The sequence below is a fragment of the Suricata suricatta genome, chromosome 15 (genome assembly GCF_006229205.1).
Source record: "Suricata suricatta isolate VVHF042 chromosome 15, meerkat_22Aug2017_6uvM2_HiC, whole genome shotgun sequence".
Classification (NCBI taxonomy): Eukaryota; Metazoa; Chordata; class Mammalia; order Carnivora; family Herpestidae; genus Suricata; species Suricata suricatta.
This window is the reverse complement of record NC_043714.1, coordinates 55,263,316-55,274,623: the sequence shown is the minus strand read 5'-3', so window position 1 is coordinate 55,274,623 and position 11,308 is coordinate 55,263,316. Positions and strand designations below refer to the sequence as shown.

At 35.9% G+C, this 11,308-nt stretch overlaps 1 pseudogene; it reads right to left on the bottom strand.

Annotated features, from left to right (window-relative positions):
* Positions 1 to 291: 291 nt before the first annotated feature.
* On the bottom strand, positions 292 to 10,889 carry LOC115278841 (annotated as a pseudogene).
* Positions 10,890 to 11,308: the final 419 nt, after the last annotated feature.

Here is an 11,308-nt window from a genome sequence, read left to right as displayed (position 1 = left end):
CCAGAAAATGTATGGGGAACAAACTGAAAATACTAATTAGCATGAATTATTAAACTACTGCTTAATTTATTAACAGAAAAATCTCATTTTATTTCTTTTTTTCTCATTAAGCATTTGTTTTAATGGGTCTTGAAATTTTGTGAGATGATTTTTGATCAACTTGTTTTTGTTAAAAAGTACTGATTTTAAAAATTGATAACTTAAAACTGACACACACAGAGTCCATAAATCATTCTTTTTTTTCTTCTGAGGTTTTATGATGCATAGTCATCACTAACCAGTCTTTTACTATTAAACTGCCGATTGACACGAACAGTCCTGAGACCACTCTGCCCCCACTGTTACTACGGGGCTGGCAGGTACTGGGAATGATGTGCATTTAGCCTCAGAGCTTTCTGGGCAGACTTGGTGACCTTGCCAGCTCCAACTGCCTTCTCGTCCACTGCTTTGATGACACCCTCTGCAACCATCTGTCTCCGTCACGAACAGAAAAACAGCCCAGAGGAGAGACACTCTCAAAACACACACAAGGTTGCCAGGAATCATATCAATGGTGGCAGGATCACCAGATCTCAAGGACTTAGGGCCATCTTCCAGCTTGTTTCTCCAGAGTGATGATCAGTGTGCCCCTTCAGCTCAGCGAAATTGCAGACCATGTGAGCTGTGTGACAATACAGCACAAGAGTGTATCCAGCACTGATTTGGTCTGGATGGTTCAGGATAATCACCTGAGCCCTCAAGCCAGCTGTTGCCACTGGTTGGTCATATTTGCTGTCAGCAGCCACACTGCCATGACAAACATCTTCGACAGATATGTTTTTGACACTGAAGGTCAAGTCGTCACCAGGAAGAGCCACACTGAAAGCTGCATGGTACAGTCAACAGCTTTTACTTCAGTTGTAACACTGACTGGAGCAAAGGGCACCACCCCTGGGCTTGAGAACACCAGCCTCCATTGGGCCCAGAGGGACAGTACCAATTTCACCAATTTGGTAACGTCCTGGAGGGGCAGACACAAGGGCTCGTCCATTGGATGAACTGGTGGCAAATGCAATCCAGAGGTTCAAACATTGGGTTCCACTGGCCTTGACATCTTTACTGGTGACTTTCCAACCCTTGAGTCAAGGCATGTTAGCCCTTGGCTCCAGCATGATGTCACCATTCCAGTCGGAAATTGGCACAAAATGCTACTACATTGGGATTGTAGCCAATTTTCTTAATGTAAGAATGCGCTGACTCCATTAACAATTTCCTTATATCTCTTCTGCTCCAGTAGCTCTTTCGTAGGGTGGCTCAGGGAACCCATTTTGTTAACACCAACATTTAGGAGTTTCACACCCAGTGTGTGAACTGGAAGGGCATGCTCACAGCTCTGCCCATTCTTGGAGATACCTGCTTCAAATTCACCAACACCAGCAGCAACCATCAGGAGAGCACGGTCAGCCTGAGATGTGCCTGCAGTCATGTTTCCGATGAAGTCTCTGTGTCCTGGGGCCTCGGTGATGGTCACATAATGCTTGCTGGTCTCAAATTTGCACAGGGAGAGATCAATGGTGATAACCCCAACCATGTTCCCCTGCAGCTCTCAGTTTACCCAAGACCCAGGCACGCTTAGAGGAGGTTTTTCCTATCTCAGTAGCCTCCTTCTCAAATTTTTTTTATGGTTCCTTTTTGATCCCACCTCATTTATAGATCAGTTGATCAGCAGGGGTAGACTTGCCTGAATTTATATACCCATGACAAAAATGTTGGTAGGAATCTGTTCCTTCTCTATTTTGGTTTAGGTTTAGTGGTTGGTGGTTTTTATGACACCTGTGGTCTGTCAGCAAAGCTGTATGAAAAAGCTCATTTTATTATTTTTAAAAATTTAAATAATCAGATTCCCATGAAAGATACATAGATGGCATAATTACATTCTGTTCACATTTATGAAATTTGAAACAATTTTTCCCTAAAAAGAATATCATATTTATACGATTAGTATGTCACTTTATTTTAATACCTTTCATAAAGATTGCTTAAAGACTAGGAAAAATCTTAAGAAAAGCTTTTAGGAAATAAGGTGTAAAAGAAAAGATAAGTAATATAGCATGGACATATTCTCTGTTACACTTTGCACTCAAAAATTTTAAAAAGTCTTCAGGATTGGTAGATCACACCAAAGAAATTTTGAGAACTGAAAAATATAAAAATCAGAAATATTAATTAGAGCTAATCTGAATATATGAAAGAAATTTAGTTTGTCTTGGATAAATGAGAAAAAATGTCTCAAAATATTTTTTATTTTTATTTTTTTTTATTATTTGAGAGATAGAGAGAACAAGTGGGGAGAGGGGTAGAGGGAGAGAGAGAATCTGAAGCCAACTTCATGCTCAGCCCAGAGCTGGAATAGTCAGTGCCATAACCCTGGGATCATGACTTGAGGCAAAATCAAGAGTCCAACACTCAATCAACTGAACCATCCAGGCATCCCTCCAATTGATTTCTATTTTACTCAGTCCTCTGATCTTTGATACTTAATTCTGAAAGGATGGCCTGGTAATCCTTCTGCATACTGGATATAATACTATCAGGTTACCTTCTTCCCTCACCCTCCCTTAATATATTATACACCTGAAATATATACAAGGAAAAAATTTACCCTTTCCCTATTTTGTCTTGTGTTCTCCAGGTGACATAGTCTATGTAGTATAGTGCTTTATAGTAATACATGTCACAAAATGAAAAGTAATGTTTTTGTCATTTTTTTCTCTTTTTTGCTACAAGCCATGGAAGACTAAGTCTGCTAAAAATAACACTTAGCTCAATGAAAGGATCATTACGTACTTGTAACAGAAGGTAACTCTGTGGCCAGCCTCTGCCAAGTGAGTCTTAAAATACATACATCCTCCAAATGGTATGTATTTTGAGTAACTGCAATTGTATTGCTTCAGGCAAAGTACTTGCAGACCAAAGACCAGACTGGCAGAATGTGCTGAACAATTAACTTTTGTATTAAATTAGAACTACTTTCTTTTCATTTCAGTGATCGTAAGGCATAAAAGATAAAGAAGTTAAAAATAGCTGAAGGGTGTATGACAGAAAAAAAGTCTTCACTGTTTCAACTTTGCTAGTAATTAAGACAGCTGTGTGAATAATGAAACACAAATCAATTTTCCTTCCCACCATACATTCCGGGAGTTTGACCTGAGTTTATAAAAAATCATACATTCACACAAGAACATTTGAATTTTTTTTAATTTAAGGGAAATACATAAGTTATTGATTAAATTTGCTCAAATCCAGTAATTACTATTTTAAAGTTTTTATTTTATTGTATATGGATTTATTCAAAATTATATTCTATAAAAATATATTCACATTGAGGGTAATGATATATGTACTGTAGTCTTTAAGTTGCAAAAAGTACATGAGCACTTTCATGTTATAAATAGTATTGTTTCAAATAATAAATTTAAGGTTTGTACAATATTCCATGTTATGATTCCTTATTATCAAAACTTTTCATTGCTGTGTTTTATTATTCTAAACAACTTTGTGTTTTAAATAGCCTTTATTCATAAATCTATGATTATTGCTTTTGAATGCATTCCTAAAATATAAATATACCTAAAGCTATGTATGTAATACTTAAAATTATATATGTACTAAAGCTATATACGTTTCTAAAATTATATACATCTAAAACTGTCATCGAACCAATGTGCGTTCACTTCTTGGTGAGCCACAGACACACCAGGTGAGGTGTCACACAAAGTAAAGTTTATTTGCGTCAACTAAGGGTATCCCGGGGAGCAACTTTCAACACCATGACTCCCTGAGCAAGGGTGAATGGGTTCCTTTTATTGAGGGATAGGATGAATATTTAGACAGCGAAACCTTGTCATCATATCTAGAAACGGGCATAACGCTGCATCTGCACCAGAAAGAAATGTGCCTATACATACATTGTATGTTATGTGGATGAGGCCTGTGCTCCTCCTTGAGCAGAGATTTTACTATAACAATCTGGCCAAGGTTGTTGTGGTCATTCTAGATCCATTCTATAGTCCTTCTGTGCAGGTACAAGTTCAAAGTTTTGCCCAAACTGGTCTGGGTGGTTTAGGCTGGAGGTCTTCTCAGGGAAGTTGTTAAGTGACAAACTGGAAAGAAGAGTTTAAGGGAAAATGTGGGACAAAGGTCAGCGAGAACAAGCAGGTGGGTAGTAAAGGTCAGGTCTTAGAGTCTGGCTGGTGAAAAAACCATATACATTTAAAACTACATTTATGATATTATATGCCAAATATTGTATATTATTTACATCTCAAAAACGGAGAGAAAGAATTTATAATTGCAAGTTCTCTTTTTTTTTTTTTTTTAATTTTTAGGGGCACCTGGGTGGCTCAGTCTGTTAAGTGACCAACTTCGGCTCAGGTCATGATCTCGCAGTTTGTGGCCCCACGTCGGGCTCTGTGCTGACAGTTCAGAGCCTGGAGCCTGCTTCGGATTCTATGTCTTCTTCTCTCTCTGCCCCTTCCCTATTCATGCTCTGTCTCTGTCTGTCAATAATAAATGAATGTAAAAAAATTTAAAAAAAAAATTAACGTTCATTTATTTATCTTGGGAGAGAGAGGAGAGAAAGCAAGAAGGGGAGGGGCAGAGAGGGAGAGAGAAAATCCCAAACAGGCTCTTTGCTGCCCTCGCGGAGCCAAAGAAGGGCTCTAGCTCACGAATTGTGAGATCATGACCAGAGTTGAAACCAAGAGTTGGTTACTTAACCAACTGAGCCACACAGGCACCCCTATGATTGCAAGTTTTCTAAAGTAAATGTTCTAAGAAAACAGAGGTTGGGGTCTATAGTTAGGAAGAATTCTGTCTAAAATTTAGTCAAGGTGAGGTGACCATTAAGACTGGGTTGGCTTATAAATAAAGAAATCAATAAGCTAAGACTGTCCTGATATGATTTATATTTTCATGTACCGTGTCACCATCATCACTAGCTCAGTTTACTTTCTTGTGTCCCTCACGCTTCAACTTTAGGAATTTTGGTATTATAATTTGGCAACTAATATTTACATTATTTACCTTCTCATGCAATACCTACTTACAATATACATCATCTGCTCTATCATCAAATTGACATTATAGAACTGCCATCATTCTGGCTCCAAATATGCCATTTAAGAGATCTGTGTGTAACTGGTAACTAATGGGTAGGTTTTTATGAATTCTTGGATGTCACTTCTTATAAGAATTGAAAGATAAATATTTTCATGAAAAGTAGAAATGGAAGACCTTTTTGGAGAACTAAAAACAAACACTCATTTTCATTAGATTGCATAACAAATAACATCCATTAGAAAGTTCAGTATAGGGGTGCCTGGGTAGCTCAGTTGTTTGAGTGTCTGACATCGGCTCAGGTCATGATCTCACAGTTCGTGGGTTTGAGCTCCACTTCCGGCTCTGTGCTTATAGCTAGCTCAGAGCCTGGAGCCGGTCTTTGGATTCTGACTCTTCCTCTCCCTCTCTCCCTCCCTGCTCACACTCTCTCTCTCTCTCTCAAAAAATAAATAGGGGCACCTGGGTGGCTCAGTCAGTTTAGCGTCCGACTTTGGCTCAGGTCATGATCTTGCGGTTGGTGGGTTCGAACCCTGCATCGGGCTCTGTGCTGATGGCTAGCTTAGAGCCTGGAGCCTCCTTCTGATTCTGTGTCTCCCTTTCTTTCTTAAAAAAAAAAAATCAAATGAAACATAAAAAAGTTCAATATAAAGATACAAATCAGTTTTTCTGCAAGAAAGATTAACAAATATGAAATTAATACAAAAACATTTACATGACACTCATATAACTGAGCAGTTTAAATTCATATGAAGTGTTTGGCACCCAGAAGTTACTGTTCTTTATACTGTGTTATAGTTCTCATCAAGGAAAATTAAATTTCCAAGTACATTGTGTAAATTCCTGCAAATTCATGTTCCTGGGTATATATCTCTGCTCTTGTCTCTGTCACTGTATTATTATGTGACCTCTGACAAGCTAATTAATCTTTCTTCTTTGCTTTAGCCTTTTCATCCTCTAAATGTACCTACAGGAAGATTTGTCAAGTTAGTGCATATAGTAGTTTCACCAAAGCACCATATCTCAAGCCAGAAGAAGAACACAATATAACAGTGGTGCCCAACAGCTCTGCTTTCGGGATGACTTTTATTTCCAACACCTGCACTTCACATCAAATTGCAAAGTATAGTTGCCTCTGGGAATATCTGGAGAATGTCAGTGTTTATGCTGAATCTTCAGCATTCTAGGATCATGATGTGAACAAAATAAAGTTTAATTACTGTTGAAATGTAACATTAAGCAGGCACGCTCAAACAAGCGGTCATTAGTGGGGAGGGCATGGAGTAATATGGAAAATATCACAGGGAGGGGCGCATACCTATACATAAGGAAGAGCAGTTCTCAAGATGGACAGACATAATATAACCTTCTGCTTAGAAAAAAGAGGAAGGAGCAAAACAAGGAGGTATATAAAGAAATACTGGTGTGCATAGACACAAATAATTTGTTTAAGTCTATGAGGTGTGACTGCCAGATTTCATGTTATATTATTGAGACAAACACATAGACAAGGACACTTTGCATAGCTGTGATGATCCATAGGGTAGTTGCTAACCCCATATGCCTATTCTGCTCTTGATATGTGGCTAATCTGAATTGAGATGTAATTATGAGGTGTATGAAATACAAACCAAATTCAAAGCCTTCAAAAGAATGTAAAAGACCTGTCTTAGCCTGTTGGGATGTTATAACAGAATACAATTTACACGGGGGTGGCTTCTAAATCTCAGAATAGTATTTCTCACAATTCTGGAGGCTGGAAAGTAACAGATAAGGCACTGATTGCATGTCTGGTGAGAGCCTGCACCCTTTCATAGAGAGGCTGTCTTCTTGGCCCGTCCTCACATGGCAGAGGGGTGAGGCAGTTTTTGGAGTCTCTTTTATAAAGGCTCTAGTCCTACTCATGAGTGCTTCAAACTCATGACCTTACCACCTTCCAAAGATCCTACCTCAAAATACCATTACGTAGGTTTCAAACAGTAGCTTTTGGGAGGACACAAATAAATATTTAACCTGTAGCAAGATCTTACCATAATTTTTTTATGTTGATTACATATTGAAATGCTATTTTAGGTATATTGGTTTAGAAAACTATTAAAATTCATTTGTTCTGTTTCATTTTACTTTTTATGTGGCTATTAGAAAATTTTAAATGAAATTTGTAGCTCTCATTGTATTTCTACTGTTCAGTGGTGTTATAGGAAGCAAAAGTACCTGTGGGTGCTACCCAGAGGGTTCAGAGAGATGTTGAAGATGAGGACCTAAGAAAGTGAAACTTTTGATAATCCCTCGACACATCAACATTCATGCCTTAGAAGGCAAGATTGCCCCTTCTTTTCCCCAACTGTCATTGGTGAAAGTCATCCACTGAATGAAATATCACGGACAGGAAAAAGTCTGTTCCAATATTCCTCCTACTAGCTTAAATTCCTGTGTTTTTTTTAAAAATTGAGATATAATTGACATACAACATTGAGTAAGATTATAGAGTAAGGCATGTTAATTTGATACATTTTTATATTGCAATATGATTTATTACCACCTAGCATTACCTAGATTCTCTATCAGGTCATAAAATTATCATTTCTTTTTTTCTGGTGATCTAATGTCTTAGCAACTTTGAAATATATAATAGAGTATTTTTTACTATAATCATTGTGTTGCGCATTAGGTCTCTAGAACTTATTCACCTTCTCACTGCAGGTTTGAATCCTTCCTTCAACATCAATCCAATTCCACCCCCAACAACTTTCCCCACTCCCACTCTTGATATCTACAATTCTACTCTGTTTCCATGAGTCTGGCTTTCTTAGATTCCACATAGAAGAAAGATCATGCAGTATTTGTCCATCTGATTCATATCATTCAGCATAATGTCTTTAAATTCCTTCCATGTTTTTGCAAATGGCAGGATTTCCTTCTTTCTTATGGATCATTGGCTAGAATAGTCAATCTTGATTTTCCCTTCTCATTAACCTTTTCTCTTTATTCTTAATAGTTTTCTTAAGAATGAAAGTCTACACATGTGATGCTTCTCCTAAATATATCTCCATACTTCCTCATTTTCCACCAGATAATTTCCAACATTCCTGGTCTTATATTCAATATTTTCTGACCAGGTATGAGTTGACTTTCCACATACTTCTACATTATAGTATTTTTCTACATTGATCAGTTATTTTCTTTAAAGCATGCTACTTTTTTTTTTTTTTTGTAAATCAGTTCATGTTATTCCTCTGCCCCTAAGGATCCCTTACACCAATTTCTGACTAGCTCCAACCAAAAATTCATGTCCCATCCCACTGAAGCTATGAAAGTGACTTTGCAGGGTCTTTGCACATATATTTAAGTTAAGAATATTGAGATGAGATTATCCTGGTTAGACCCTGCATCAAGTAGCAATGTCTTCTTATAAGAGACAGAAGAGGAGAAGGTAGCTGTAGAAAAGACCATATGAAAGCAAAGGCAGAGATTGTATTTATACAGTCGCAAGCCAAGGAACATCTGGACCCACCAGAAGTTGGAAGAGGCAAGAAACGATTCTTAGAGCTTCCAGAAAGAGCCTTGACTTCTGGCCTCCACAACCATAAAGGAATAAACCTCTGTTGTTTTAAGCAACCAAATATGTAGAAATTTGTTACAGCAGCCATAGAAACTAATACACTGACCAAATTACTAAATTTTATTCGTCCTGACAATGATTTATTCTCACCCTCAAACAGTAATGTTAACCCCTTCCTTAGTATTTTTTACACATTTTTAATCTATTACTTTCTATTGTATATAGTAAGTGTTCAGTAATCTTCTTTAGTTTAGTTCTTAGTCTGTGCATAGAAGAAAGTGATAATGCTTTACACACATCTCTATTCCCATGGTATCTACCTACCAGAATGTCTCATATATGATATAAAAATGTTTATAAATATTGTGCAAATCAATACTTTGCTTTGAAATTCTGATTTGAAAAATTATATGCTTCTTCTGAGTCTTTTGGGTTTACCAGGATGTTCTATCTGGTTTATATTTTCATATTAAGGATGTGGCTTTGAAATGTATCTTTGAAAAAATATATAATTATATATATAACTATATATACACATATATATAATTATCCTCAAGAACCAGTACTTTGAAAAATTCATTTAATTGTTCTTTTTTATTTTTTATAGATTTTTTGTATTTTTAAAAATTTTTATTTCATTTTTTCCATAATGATAAGTGGACTTATTAGTTTTTAGATCTTGGTTCTTTATAATACAATAATGACTTCAAACCCAATAAGGGTTTGAAATTAAAATATCCTATCTTGAAATTTAATCATGATTTTTATATACATTATATCTGAAATATGATTTGTTGAAACAATCTTTGTCTTCAGCGTGTATCCTGTATAACTTAAGTGAAATATCTTTTGTACGACTAAAGGAAAGGTGTAGGTGTGTATTTTCTCTTAATAATTTCCTGTTATCCTTTTATAAAGCTGAATAAGAAAGACTTCTCTTATGTTTATGGGGAGAATAATTGCTAAAAGGAGATTGGTGACAATGTAATTATATGATGTATCAGACAACATCTTAAATTGTTATTTATACCATGTCTCATTTCTGCAATGAAAAAATAACACCACATGAAAAATAAGTCTGATTCTCACCTCAGTTCAAAAAGTAAATGTCAACATATTTGAATATAATTTCTACAATTTCAGATTATATAACTTAAGATGGAATCATTATAGAGAGTGGGAGCTATGATTCTCCATTAATATAGTTTGATATTTTCCACAATAAAGTTTTTTGATCTTATCTTCAAACTAAATATATTTTCTCATGAAATCTCTGCACCATTCCCTCAACTCAGAGAATTATTATATTATTCAAGAAAGCTAGCACTGGAGTATAAAAAGAGATAGAAATCAAATTATCAACCATTTTATCTTCAATTATCATTTTATTTAATATGTGGCATATAGTAGGGTCTTTCATAAATACTTATTAAAAATATTGATCTTGCATATGGTAGTTTCTTTTTTTACTGTTGACTTTAAGTTTTAGAAGTTCAATCTCTCTTTTTAAAGATAATTATAAGAAGTTTTTATAAAATAAATTTGCAAACACATTACTCTTGTACCAATTACCTTCCATAATAGTGTCTGAGTGACTAAATGTTTTTAAATATACTTCAATTGCATGAATATATTTTTGCTAATTATCTTCATTGATACTCTGTCTCTTTTCTTCTGTCACAAAGGAAAGATTGCTTTCTTGTTTTCTGGTTCCTCCCGTCCACATGAAGAGAACCATCATTTTATTATTGAGTCTCAACTCACCTGTATACTTAACTGTTCTTTATTTATAAAACAACTTCTCTGTCTCTCTATAGGTTGATGTTTATTCTATATTCAGGAACCTCCCTTAACTTTACATTTTGTTCCAATTACCACCTTTTGTCACAGTCTGTTCCATTTTTGAGACACATTTTCCTTCCTTTCACAGTTTCTACAGATAAAAGAATCAAGGCTATGAAACAGTTTGATAGTAATTCCTCATCCTAAAGATTTACGTACAGTCAGTTGTAAGAATTAGTACCCCACTACTATGTGTATCTGAGGTCTGAGGTTTCAATTTCCCCTCGGTTAATTATTTATTTTCATGCAATTGTCTTGAAATGTTGTCAAGTTTCTCTCTCTTGCTCAGGTTGTAGACAGAATTTTACTAGCTCTTTTTTTCATGATGGTATACCTTTTCCAGACTCCTAATTTTCTTCAGGAAGACCAGCTCCAGCTCCTTACACATGTGTAGCCTACTGTATCAAATGCTCTTGAATGACTATCAAAACCCCAGACCTCCATATTCTAACCTGGTCCGATTTCAGCACTGTTTCCACACTGTATTTCAAATCTGCTACCTTTGGATTTTTACCCTCTATTTTCTTGAGATATCCATTCACGCACCTCTTGTCGATTTTCTATTGCTTTGTTTATTCTTAATTTACTCTTTTAGTGGAGCACTTTCTACACTAGCTCCCAAAGAAAGGAAGAAAATATGAGAAAAAGGTGAATTTTTGAGAATTAGATACTTTGCAATATCCTTATTCAATAGAAATGTTTGATGGAAGGGCTTTCATGGGATAAAATATTAGATTGGACATTCCCCTAAAATATTTAAGGCTTTTCTCAATTTTCTTCAACTTTAGAAGTGGCTACAAAAGATTC